Source organism: Pristiophorus japonicus, chromosome 10 (genome assembly GCF_044704955.1).
Source record: "Pristiophorus japonicus isolate sPriJap1 chromosome 10, sPriJap1.hap1, whole genome shotgun sequence".
NCBI lineage: Eukaryota > Metazoa > Chordata > Chondrichthyes > Pristiophoridae > Pristiophorus > Pristiophorus japonicus.
The window spans coordinates 99,070,193-99,084,544 of NC_091986.1; the positions used below are offsets into that span (position 1 = coordinate 99,070,193).

At 43.7% G+C, this 14,352-nt stretch overlaps 1 protein-coding gene across 3 annotated transcripts in view; it reads left to right on the forward strand.

Moving 5' to 3' along the window:
- The window catches only part of khk (ketohexokinase), a 64,481-nt gene that overhangs the window by 15,663 nt on the left and 34,466 nt on the right, over positions 1-14,352 (forward strand). The gene's annotated exons all lie outside the window — the stretch shown is intronic.

Sequence of the window (14,352 nt, forward strand, 5' to 3'; positions counted from 1 at the left end):
TGAAATTCAATCTCCTCTATATTGCTATTCATAACATCAAAATAACAAATTACACAAACTTAACCCTTGATACAGGTTAATACTTTTTACTTGGTATTCACTGAAGGGAGATTTCATCTGCAGCTGCCTTCAATCCAAGCTTGATGTACAGACTGTCTTTCTGCTTTTAGCTGGAGGATCTTTGACCCTCTTTCTTCTGTGTGTGTGTGTAGTTAGCTAGTTGACCTGCCCACCAAACCTGCTGTTTTGAATCAGAAACCTCCCATGTCGTACCCACATGGCCAGTTCAGCTCAGACCTCATGCTGTGCATAATAATGAGGAGAGGCCATTCGAATGTTACATCCAATCTCCTATCTGGCAATGTATTAACAAACCTCATTGTCTCAAACTAATATATATGAGAAACACAATTCTGTTCAGACACTTTGGCCTGGAATTTCCTCGAACAACACAAATGGGTAATTATGCTGTTGTGCACTCCGATTCTCACATTGATAACTTGCACCAAAATATTTTGGAAAAGTCATTTGAATATGTCGCAGAAAGCTTCATGGTGGATCAGGGGCCTCAAGCCAATGGATTACTCCGAAAACCACAACTTGCATTTGTATAGTGCCTTCAACATAGGAAAACCAGCCATCTGGCGCCATAAAAGTTCCAGCGCCAAAGTTCAGAACAAGGCTTGCAGTGGAAGGTAAGTGTCACGATTTATCTGTCTGACCTGATATCACTTAAATGCAGTTTGCTTTAGTTAAATTTCTGGAAATCACTGTATAAAGAAGTAATTTCTAGTGTTTGCACATCCCCCATTTCCACAGATATGTCACAAGTAGAATCGAGAAAGAGGGTCTGGAACTTCAGGAACGAGGACCTGTGGGCTCTCCCCGGTAAAATTGAGCAGCGCTGAGGGCTCACTGCTGGAGACCAAAAGGAGAAAGGCTCCATACAAGGTCACCCAACTGGTGCGGAAATAGGTAGCAGCAGCCCTGATAGTTACCTCACTATCGCTACATGGTGGGGACCGCGGCATGAAAAGTATAACGACCTGACCAGAGTAGGCAAGGTAAGAAACTTGGTATTCATTTCAAAAGAATAAAAATAAACTAAGCTCCAGTACTGCCAACTATCCTGTTGTGTAGAATTTACAGCACAGCAGCAGGCAATTCGGCCCAATTCGTCTATGCCGATGTTTATGCTCTATACAAGCCTCGTCGCACACTACTTCATGTAACCCTATCAGCATGTCCTTCTCTTCCTTTCTCCCTCCTGTACTTATCTAGCCTCCCCTTAAACGCATCTAAGCTATTCCCCTCAACGACTCTGTGTGGTAGCAAGTTCCAGCTACTCTCTGGTTAATTATTGCAGTTGCTGCATATTGCAGACTTATTTCATGCTATTTAAAAGCTCAAATTTTCAGACACAGTTTTGAATACTTCATTAAATAGTCAATGGAAGATACATGATGGCTTTTAATGCAGGAACTTGAGAGGGGGCGTGGGAATCTGCTTTTAGGCTCAAATGTGTTTGTTTACTCAGGTCAGTTTGTTGACAAACTCCTGTTGCTCTCTGTGGCTGTGGGAGACAGGCTTTTAAAAATGGGCTGTGGATGAAATTGGCAGTTTCAGGTCTCTGCTCCAGGACATACTGCACTGCTAATCCCCTCAGAGAAAGGTAAACGAATGACTGAACCCCTAAGCAAGCTGACACTTGAACAACTGCACCTCACACACACCGAGTCAATGTTTTGTGTATCTTACCTATATCCTTTTTTCTCCACAGGGCAAATTGGTGCATAATATGAAAGCCAGAGGACAATGCATGAGGAGAGAGCCCTCCATCGCCAGGGATACAATGGTGCCTTGCCCATGGTGTGCGCTGAGGCCAGCGATGTCAGCAAGATGAGTTAAAGAGGCCTTTGTTTTGTCTCCTGGTCAGTAATCTGCCCTAAAACAGCATCTGAGGATGGGCATACTGCCCCATTCTAACCTTTCCTTCTCAGCTCCACACCAGTCAGAGGAGACGAAGGGAAAGGATATTGTCCATGAGATGGAGCAGGAGGGTGAGGAAGAATACAACTAGGAAGAGGAAGAAGAGACGGAGCAGCCCTGGGGAAGTCGGGAGACCAGTGCATCCTTCCTTGCTCCCCAGCTGAGTGAGTAGCCTCAAAGTTGACCTCTAGCCCCTCTTCTTCTGCAGCTGACGCCCTTCCTTCCCCAGTCACAGACAGCCATATGAGAACAAGCACCTCTGTGGAGCCAATAAAATGGGGTCTGTTCACCCACCAGCTGAGTCTGACGGGTTGGGGACCAGGACGAATTCAAGGGGGATGAAACAGTGTGCCCCAGCACACATTAAGCCAGGGTCAACGGCGACTGAGGCGGCATGGGAGCAGGATGTCGGCGATCCATGTAGGTGGATGCCACAAGAACATCATAACTATTTGCAAACTCTGGCATTATTTGCTCCTGCTCACTGTTTGTTTTGAGGAATTTTGGCACAAGCTGTGTACCTTTCACTAGGAGGTTGCTCAGGTTGTTGGTGCTCGGATGCAAGTCAAATAGCCACCCTGTAGCTAATGCCCATACCACCAGTGATATTCATGGTCCAGGAGGGACAAGCTACTAACTCTCCAGACCCAATGCTCTGGTATACTTCCGTGCCCCCCCCCCCCCCCCGCTGGGCTCTGCCATATGACACCAGGTTACTCAGGAGCACCCTACTGATGTGGCCAGTAGCAGCCCCATCGCAGGAGACAGCTGTTGGGAGCTGAGGGACAAACCTGCCCCATGTCTCCTTGATACAGTAACGGGACTTCCCAACTCCTTGATATATATTACTTTTAAACAAATATCTAGTTTAAGTGTAGTCACAGGAGAATTTTTATACTGTTATAAATACTTTTCACAGCTTGATACTTAATTACACCACCACTGCATCACATGACCGCATCCTTGTTACAATTCTTGACAATGTTCAAATGCTGCACCGAGCATCTGAACTGTAACAGTTCACCTGCTGCACTGATAACCCAGCAATGTTATCTTTTTATAGAGGGATGTCTGTGCCTTTTGATTGTGAAACTGTTCAGTTTTCTGCTGCTGTTTCATGAATAAAAGTATTTTTGATGTTTTGTTTCATACAGCTTTTTTAAAAAACTTTTTTTCATTGCTGTTATTTGTTGACTATGTTTAATTGCATTTTGTCCATGAATAAAAATGCCGTTTGTTCCATTATCTTGCTTGTCATTCTTTGTGTTCGCAGCCCGACAGGGATCATTGCACGACATAATTGTTTCAGAATTCCTCATGCCCCTTGATTCGATGAGTTTGAGGGGGAGGCTATGAGGGTCGTGCTTATTACTGGCCAAAGATCTGTGCACTTGCTGCCCTGGCGGCTGGCAGCTGTGAGCATCGATTATTCCAAGGAGCCTTCACCCCTGGCTCAGCAACATGCAGGTCACGATTCTGTGGTTCCACGAGCATCTGGTCATTGTACAATTTACAACACCCACTACAATCTTTACCATGGAGGTGTACTGCAACCCCCCCCCCCCCCCCTGCCACTCCCCTACTGACCTGTCCCAGGCACCTGAACTGAGCTTTTGGCATCCCTTTGATTCCTTCTACCACAGGCCAGGTCACTGCACGCGCACTGTTGGATCTTTCCTGTGATTCATTGTTGGTGAAACGGAATGGTGTCAATGGCTATGGCTTCGGAGGGGCGGGGGGCCTGGGGGGCCTTATTAACCAGGATCGGCCACCTTGTCCGTCCCTGCTGAATAATTTGAAGCTGGTGCAGTGCCAAAGGACACACTTTGACGGCTTCCCTTCTCTTCAGAGTTTACCTGCAGCATCCTTTGTTGGGCATCACAGATTTGCACATTTAGCGAGCGGAACCCCTCCCTGTTAAATATAACAGATCCACGAGTGGAGCCCTCAGCGCCTGTGGAAGAAGGCATCTGTGATCTGTCAAATACAGGCCCTCCCGGCTCCTTGGATACTGTTACAGAAATCTCCACTGGATGACTGGAACGATCCAAAGCTGTAGAAACTGAGGACCATGCATAGCTCATCTCAACTAATAAGGATCTGCAGGAAGTAGAACGAGGCTTTAGTCTTCCTGTAGCATTTCACAGAGGTGGTCAATTGCTTCGCAGCAGCCTGTGCATGCAAAGCTCTTCCTACAGCATGCTGGAATGACATTCGTTCCCTCTGCACTTTCTAGGAAGAGTGGGGATGGAGGGGTGTCAATAGTGAGTAGGTGCAGTCTCCTATCACGGTGCCTCACTTGTGGTGTCTCCTCTCTCCCCTCTTCCTCCTCATCTATCATAATGCATAATAGGGGAATGCGCAGTGAAAAGGCTGTTCCAATCATTTGTCCTTCTGAATGCGTTGAAAGGGGTGGGGGTCCGAAAAGTATTGTCTTCAGACACTCACAGAACTCTGGGTTGCAAAACTGAACATTTCAGTAAGAGAAAAGCAAAGAAAGTAACCTGTGATATCCATTCCAGACTATAGCGATGAAACTCCACTGCTTTTATGCACCTTTAATGGTCCTCCTAAGGCTGAGAATTATGTGGGAGCCATCGATCACATCGATAACACGTGACCAAGCACCCACCAGCACCATTATTTATTATTGTATGTGGCTTTAGTGAGAAAACTAGCATAAATCCAGGTAATTCGTATTCGCAATTGACTTGTATGGGGGCAGCTGAGCTACGATAATCAGCTTTCATGGATTTGGGGAGGTTATCACTGGAATGATGCAAAAGTCATAGGAAATTCTGGTGCAGGGTGAATAATTTTCTGGGACTTTTACGGTTTAAATGAAATTCAACACCGTAGATCCGCCATTCCAGTGGTGCAAGTCTCCAGGAAATTCTAGGCCTGTGCCTGGATTTAATTTTTGTTCCTTGGATGTCAGCGTCACTGGCAAGGTCAGCATTTATTGCTCATCACTAATTGTCCTTGAGAAGGTGGTGGTGAGCTGCCTTTTTGAGCCACTGCAGTCCATGTTTTGAAGATACTCCCACAGTGCTGTTTGGGAGAGGGTTCCAGGATTTTCCAGCGGTGATGAAGGAACAGGGATACACTTCCAAGTCAGGATGGTGTGTCACTCGGAGGGGGACTTGGAGGTGATTGTGTTCCCATGTGCCTTTTGCCCTTATCCTTCTAGCTGGTACAGGTAGTGGGTTTGGAAGGTGCTGTTGAAGAAGTCATGGCGGGTTGCTGCCGCGTTTAAGATAGTGAATGAAGTGGGCTGCTTTTTGCTGGATGGTATCGGGATTCTTGAGTGTTGTTGGAGCTGCACTCATCCAGGCAAGTGGAGAGTATTTGATCACACTCCTGACTTGTGCCTTGTAAATAGTGGAAAGACTTTGAGGAGTCAGGAGGTGAGAGACACACCGCAGAATACCTAGCCTCCGACCTTATCTTGCAACTACAGTATTTATGTGGCTGGTCCAGTTAAATTTCAATGGTGACTCCCAGGATGTTGATGGGGCATTAGATAATGGTAATGTCAAGGGGTGGAAGTTAGACTCTCTCTTGTTGAAGATAGCCGTTGCCTGTCATTTGGGTCACTCTAATGTAACTTGCCACTTACCGGCCCAAGCCTGAATGTCACCCAGGTCTTGCTGCACGCAGGCATGGATTGCTTCATTATCTGAGGAGTTGCAAATGGAACTGAACACTGCAATCATCAACGAACATTCCCACGTCTGACCTCATGTTGAAGGGAAGATCATTGATGAAGTTGCTGAAGATGGTTGGGCCTAGGGCACTGCCCTGAGAAACTCCTGCAGCGATATCCTGGGGCTGAGATGATTGACTTCCAACCATCACAACCATTTTCCTTTGTGCTAGATATGACTCCAGCCAGAGAAGAGTTTCCCCCCCTGATTCCTATTGACTTAAATTTTCTTGGGCTCCTTGACGCCACACTCTATCAAATGCTGCCTTGATGTTAAGGGCAGTCACTCTCACAAAACTCAAAAGCAAAATACCGCGCATTCTGGAAATCTGAAATAAAAACAGAAAATGCTGGAAATACTCAGCAGGTCAGGCAGCATCTGTGGAGAGAGAAACAGAGTTAACGTTTCAGGTCATTGAATCTTCATCAGAACAGTTTTTATTTTACTCTCACCTTTGTAATTCAGCTCTTTTGTCCATGTTTGTACTAAGGCTGTATTGAAGTCTGGAGTGGATCTGGCAGAACACAAACTGAGCATCGGTAAGCAGGTTATTGGTGAGTTAATGCCGCTTTTTGACGACTCCTTCCATCACTTTGCTGATGATTGAGAGTAGGCTGATGGGGTAGTAATTGGCTGGATTAGATTTATCCTGCTTTTTGTGGATGGGACATACCTGGGCAATTTTCCACATTGTTGGGTAGATGACGGTATTATAGCTATACTGGAACAGCTTAGCTAGAGTTGCGGCTACTAATGGAGCACAAGTCTTCAGCACGACAGCTGTAACTGTATCCAGTGCGCTCAGCCTTTTCTTGATATCACGTGGAGTGAATCGAATTGGCTGAAGACTGACTTCTGTGATAGTGGGGACCTTGGGAGGAGGCTGATATGGATCATCCACTCGGCACTTCTGGCTGAGGATGGTTGCGAATGCCTCAGCCTTGTCTTTTGCACTCCTGATCTGGGTGCCGGCATCATTGAGATGGGATGTTCATGGAGCCTCCTCCTCCCGTTAGTTGTTTAATTGCCCATCACTATTCACGACTGGATGTAGCAGGACTGCAGAGCTTTGATCTGATCCGTTGGTTGTGGGATCACTTAGCTCTCACTATAGAATGCAGTTCAGCATGTGTGTGGTCCTGTGTTGTAGCTTCACCAGGCTAGCACTTCATTTTTAGGTACACCTGGTGCTGCTCTTGGAATGTTCTTCTATACTCCTCATCGAACCAGGATTGGACCCCTAGCTTGATGATAATGGTAGAGTGAGGGATATGCCAGACCCTGAGGTCACAGATTGTGGTGGAATACAATTCTGTTGCTACTTGATGGCCCACAGCACCTCATGGATACATAGTTTTGAGTGAATAGATCTGTTCTATCACATTTAGCACAATAGTCGTGATGGAGAGTGTTCTCAGTGTGAAGACGGGACTGCATCTCCACAAGGACAGTGTGGTGGTCACTTCTACCTATAATGTCATGAACAAATGAATCTGCAACAGGTAGATTGGTGAGAATAAGGACAAGTAGCTTTTTCCCTTGTGTTTCCCTTATCTCATCACCTGCTGCAGACCAAATCTGGCATCTATGCACTTCGGGATTCAGCCAGTTTGGTCAGTCGTGGTGCTACCGAGCCACTCTTGGTGATGAACATTGAAGTCCCCTTACTCAGAGTATGTTCTGTGCCCTTGCTACTCTCAGTGCTTCTTCCAAGTGGTGTTCAACATGGAGGAGTATGGATTCATCAGCTGAGGGAGAGCAGTAGGTGGTAATCTGCAGGAGCTTTCCTTGCACATGTTTGACCTGAAGCCATGAGACTTCATCGGGTCCTGAGTCAATGTTGAGGACTCAGGGTCACTTCTTCCCTATTGTATACCACTGTGCCTCCACTTTTGGTGGGTCTGTCCTGCTGGTGGGACCCAGGGTTGGCGATGGAGGAGTCTGGAACATTGGCAGAAAGGTATGATTCTGTGACTTTGGCTATGTTGAGCTGTTGCTTGACTAGGTCTGTGGGACAGCTCTCCCAACTTTGGCACAAGTCCCCAGATGTGTATGAGGAGGACTTGTGAGCTGACTCTTAATATAAATGTACTCAAAATTGCTCTGAGACCAAAGATTAAAAAATCTCAAAGTGTGATACTTACATTGAGTATATCCACAGTCATTACCCCTCTGAAACTGACCATAACTTCAGGATTTAGCACATGCGCATGCACAGAGTTATTAAATTCATTACCATCCGTGATTCAGAAATTCCAATGGCGAGGAGTCACATATATAACTTTAAGAAGCTGCCTTCAAAGAAATTAGGGAATAATGCTAAGCATACCGAGGATAAATACAGGCCTCGAATCAGAAAGCTGCACGTCAAAAAGTGTGACCCTAAATAGATCAATAGATAAATCAAAAGTGAAATAAAAAGGAAGAGTAATCTGTACAAATCCTATAGGAAGAAAAGAGTTTATTGAGATGAACATAGGAATATGTTAAAATGTGATACAAAGATGATCCAAGAGGCAAAGAGAGACCTAGAAAAAACCTACAGAGGCAAAACATAATAGTATGACGTACTTTAAGTACATCAGCAGTAATCGGGTAGTCAGAGAACAGGGGAGAACCATGAAAGAGACTAATGGGCTGGAAACAGGATGAGCACGAGCCAGTAAACATTCTGAATGATTATTTCCTCCAAACACTCACAAGGGAAGATAATGAGAAACATACAATTCCTAGAGATAAACTGCGCAAAAGTAATGACTTTGACTTATAAGATGGAAATTGTCGGCAGGCTAAAAGAGCCCGAATATATTAATTAATCTCCAGGGATAGATTCTTTGTATCCCAAAGTGCTAAGAGAAACTAGGGAAAAGATTTACAAGGCATTGACGATCATTACAAGGAAGTCAGTGGATACTGGGGAGCTGCCAGAAGATTGGAAACAGAACAGTGCAGTGCTCTTATTTGAAAAAGGATGACAAAACAGACAAGGACAACGACAGACCCATTAATCTGACTTCAATTCTGTGTAAATTAATGGAATTGATTATCAGGAGTAAATTTGAGGATAAAATGTGCAATAATAACCTAGTAAACAGAGGGGGAAGATCATGCCTGACCAAACTCCTTAGGCTGGATTTTCGGTTGTCTAACGCCTCAGTTAGCGGCCAGAGGGGACGTTAATGGGAGCGTAAGAGGTTACCGACCGGGAGCGCAGCGTTTAGCGCCCCGACCGAAAATTCATTAGAGGCTCACCAGGTGTGCAAACCAGTAGTGCCTGGCTGCTGATGCCCAGGCTTGCGTCCCGGTTGGAAAATTAGGTGCGGCTGCTTCATTTAGTGGCCACCAAGAACAACGTCTGGAAAAACAGGCTTGCAGAGTCGCTAAATGGTGGCTACTTAAAGGCTACTTAAAGGGATGAGGAAGCGCTTCCCTCGGAGATCACAGTCAGTGCAACGTTTATACAGAGCACGGTGCATGAGCCTCCGAGTTTGCAGTGGCAGACAGACATAACCGTACAGGTTGGAAACCAAGTGATTTTGAAAACTTTAATGCGTGCACTACTATGCCGCGCCTTTAAGTCTTGGCTGTTGCCGGGGTCTGACTCGGAGTTCCACACATGCGCAATGGGTCTGCCAAATTTACCGACCAAACTTTCGTTCTGCACCCCACCAAACCACTCCCCCCCCCCCCCCCCCCCCGTCACCCCCGACCAGCAACGGCTGATTTAGTGCCCCTGTCAGCACTTTGACTGATTCTGACGAATTTCTGGGTGGATGGTGCAAACCTTTTCAGGGCACTAAAATTACCGCTCCATCTGGATTACCGCTCCAAGTGAGGTGTGTTCGAATTTCCACCCCACTTACTACTTTGGAGAAATAACATTCCAAATGAATTGTGGAAAACCCAGTCATGTGTTGTACTTAGACTTGCAAAAAACATTTAACAAAGTTCCCCATGAAAGGCCATTAGTCACACTCAAAGCTTTTGGGATTTGGGAAAAATCTTGGGAATGGATAAGAAATTTGGGTAAAGGGAAGCAAATAATTTTTCTTGGGGTGGAAGAATTTAATGGGATGCCCCAGGGATCAGTGTAATGATCTCCACTGTTTGGAATGACTTGGATTCAGACACTCGGTTAAATTGGTAAAATTTGTAGATGATCCCATACTAAGAGTGGCAGTGTCAGTGGAAGAGAAACTACGAAAGTTGTGGACAAAATATATGTCAGCAGAAAACTGGCAGATGAAATTTGGTGCATACAATTGAAGGTACTTCACTTAGGAAGAAAAAGTAGGAAACACTTGATCTATTAATAATATTGAAAAAACTAAGGATGAAATTAAAAGAGAGTCTTAATAGACACAATGCTCAATATGTCCAAATAATGAAGAGCAACAATCAACAAATCCAACAGTACTGGATGATATAGCTAAACAGTAGAATAGAAGTCAGAAGAAGTCATGATCAAACTGTATTGTGTTCTGGTCAGACCAATCCTCGAGTCGTATGTCCAATTCTGGACAGTGAGGCACAAGGGAGTCGGTCAATCATTGGAAGCAGTGCAAAGCTGATCCCAAGTTATAACGGTTTGATTTATGAGGAAAGGTTGGTGAAACTTGGTATTTTCGGCTTTGAAAGGAGATGCCTAAGACATGACCTTGTTGTGGTATATAGTTAAATAAACGATATGGAAAAGAGTTAGGGTTAGGTAAATGTAGAAACTTACTTCAAAGTAAATTGCGTGACTATGATAAGGGCACACAGGTTCACACTAGTAAAAGGCAGATTGTGGACTGATATCAGGAAGTTCTTTACACAGAGAACAATCATAAACAGAATGGACTTCCAGGTAATTATTTTAGAGTCAAAAACCCTGAAATCTTTTATGAATCAATTGGATGGCATAATTGGGGGACATTAGGATATTTTTGGATGGACAAATCAAGAGGAGCCTCCCACATCCTTAATTCTCTTGTGGAGGTAAGCACAATCCTGCATATGACTAAAAATCCAGCCCTGCTGGTAAAGTGTACCCAGGAAATTCAAAAGATGACTCCGCTCATGATTGAATCAAACCTCCTCACAGCTCTCTGTAGTGATCTTGATAAACCCCAAGATAGGTGCAGAGAACGACTAAAAAAATGATTGAGAGGGAAGGTAGATTATGAAAGTAAACTAGCACGAAATATAAAAACATTAATAATGGAGAACAGGGAAATGGCAGAAATGTTGAACAAATATTTTGTATCGGTCTTCACAGTAGAACACACTAAAAACATCCCAATAGTGGATAATCAAGGGGCTATAGGTAGGGAGGAACTTAATACAATCACTATCACTAATGAAGTAGTACTCGGTAAAATAATGGGACTAAAGGTGGACAAGTCCCCTGGACCTGATGCCTTACATCCTAGGTTCTTAAAAGAAGTGGCTGCAGAGATAGTGGATGCATTGGTTGTAATCTACCAAAATTCCCTGGATTCTGGGGCGGTCCCCAGCAGATTGGAAAATCGCAAATGTAATGCCCCTATTTAAAAAAGGAGGAAGCGACAGACCAGTTAGCCTAACATCTGTCGTTGGGAAAATGCTGGAGTCCATTATTAAGGAAGCAGTAGCAGGACATTTGGAAAAGCATGATTCAATTAAGCAGAGTCAGCATGGTTTCATGAAAGGGAAATCATGTTTGATAAGTTTTTTGGAGTTCGTTGAAGATGTAACAAGCAGGACGGATAAGATGAACTAGTGAATGTGGTGTATTTGGATTTCCAGAAGGCATTCGATAAGGTGCCACGTAAGAGGTTACTGCATAAGATAAAAGCTCACGGGGTTGGGGGTAATATATTAACATGGATAGAGGATTGGTTAACTAACAGAAAACAGAAAGTTGGGATAAATAGGTTAGCAAACAGTGACTAGTGGGGTGCAGCAGGGATCGGTGCTGGGTCCTCAACTATTTACAATCTATATTAATGACTTGGATGAAGGGACTGAGTGTAATGTAGCCAAGTTTGCTGATGATACCAAGATGGGTGGGAAAGCAAATTGTGAGGACACAAAAAAACTGCAAAGGGATATAGACAGGCTAATTGAGTGGGCAAAAAGTTGGCAGATGGAGTATAATGTAGGAAAATGTGAGGTTATCCACTTTGACAGAAATAATATAAAAGCAAATTATAATTTAAATGGATAAAAATTGCAAAGTGCTGTAGTACAGAGAGATCTGGGGATCCTTGTGCATGAAACCAAAAAGTTAGTATGCAGGTACAGCAAATAATCAGGAAGGCAAATGGAATGTTGGCCTTTATTGCAACTGGAAAAGAGTATAAAAGCAGAGAAGTCCTGCTACAACTGTACAGGGTATTGGTGAGGCCACACCTGGAGTACTGCGTCCAGTTTTGGTCTCCATATTTAAGGAAGGATATGCTTGTTTTGGAGGCTGTTCAGAGAAGGTTCACTAGGTTGATTCTGGAGATGAGGGGGTTGACTTATGAAGATATATTGAGTAGGTTGGGCCTATACACATTGGAGTCCAGAAGAATGAGAGGTGATCTTATTGAAACATAAGATAATGAGGGGGCTCAATAAGGTGGATGCAGAGAGGATATTTCCACTCATCGGGGAATTTTGAGATTGTGTTCCTGATACCCAAGTCCAAATTGTCTATATATCTACCAACAAAAGTAGGCCGAGCACTAACCTCTGGTGAACATCACTTTCCAACCCTCCTCCAATCCAAGTTGCATCCATTTAGCCTAACTTATTGGGCCATAATTGACGGCCCTTATGGGCACGTACGAAGTGCATTCTCAGATTGGCAGATCATCCTCATCCCTGGGAAAAGGGTATGCACGGGCAGAGAGTTGGGCTATTTGCCCAACTTCTGCCCAGCGAATGCCCGTGAACTTCTTACGCCTGGTCAAAACAAACGTAAGGCCTGCTTTTACCAGCGTTAAGAGTTTCAAAAAACATTTTTTTTTAATTCATTCATTTAAATATTAAAGGACATGTAAAATAAGGTTAGCTTATTTTTAACTCCATTAAAACGTTTAAGTTTATTTTTCAAAAAATTACATTTTTGTTTAAAATATTTAATTTTATTGTATTTTAATTAATATTCAAGAAGTAATGTTTTTAAAAATGTATTTGTTATATGAAGTGTGTTTTTTATGTGATCCCCACCCATGCTTATGTGGATTCCATATGGGGATCTCCTTCTTTCATTGGTTGGGCTGGCCCACGTGATCGCAGGGGCGCTTGTGAACCGCCTGCACCCCCTGGAATACATGAGCCTCTACGCCTGTCTGCACATAGAGGCCCAGGTGCGCAAGGCACCATGGATCCTGAGGCAGAAGGTAAGTTTGTAGATTTTTTGCCGGTCACGCAAATTCAGGCCCATTATTTCTCGTCGGTCAGACAACTTGTTATCCATGCTCCTGCATTTCCTCTTACAACATATGCCTGGACTTTTCCAACAAACCTCTTCTGGGACACCTTATCAAACACATTCTGAAAATCCATATACATTCCATCTACTGCATTCCCTATATTAATCCAATCAGTTACTTCTTCAACACAAATCTTAAATTTGTCAAACATGATTTGCCTTTAATAAATCTGTGCTGGGTATCCTTGATTGATCCATGCATTTCTAAATGCTTATTAATTTTATTTTAAATTATGGCAGCTGCTGGAATTAGATGCACTGAATAGTGTCAATTTACTAATTCAGTATTTTTTAAAGTTGTATGTTCATAATATATATTTTCCCATCCATAAAATAATTACATTGTATTGAATATTTACATGCATCATAGATGCCAAGTGGCCCACGATAAATTGGTCAAATCCTCTTTTCACTTCTTCCTCCCCATACCAATGAAGGACCTCAGCCAAGACATTTGACTGGCTTTTCACCTTCCAACCTGATTGAAATCAAGTTACCCCCTTAGGAAACACTGACATTAATGGAGAAAATGAAATAATGGTGTGGTTTTAAGTTCTTGAAGAGAACAATGTGATTTAGGTATTTGTAACGGTTCCTTACAATGCTTCATGTTCAAATTATAATAATTAGTGTTGGACATGAGCAACAAATAACTGATAAGAAAATAAGAAACTAACAAATGGGACCAGGAGTAGGCCATACGCCCCCTCGAGCCTGCTCCGCCATTCAATAAGATCATGACTGACTCAGCTCCACTTCCCTGCCCGCTCCCCATAACCTCTTATCCCCTTATCGTTTAAGAAACTGTCTATTTCTGTCTTAAATTTATTCAATGTCCCAGCTTCCAGAACTCTCTGAGGCAGTGAATTCCACAGATTTACAATCCTCTGAGAGAAGAAATGTCTCCTCATCTCAGTTTTAAGATCATGCCCTCTAGTTCTAGTCTCCCCCATCAGTGGAAACATACTCTCTGCATTCACCTTGTCAAGTCCCCTCATAATCTTATACGTCGATAAGATTACCTCTCATTCTTCTGAATTACAATGAGTAGAGGCCCAACCTACTCAATCTTTTCAAATAAGTCAACCCCCTCATCTCCGGAATCATCTGAGTGAACCTTCTCTGAACTGCCTCCAAAGCAAGTATATCCTTTTGTAAATATGGAAACCAAAACTGCACACAGTATTCCAGGTGTGGCCTCACTAATACCCT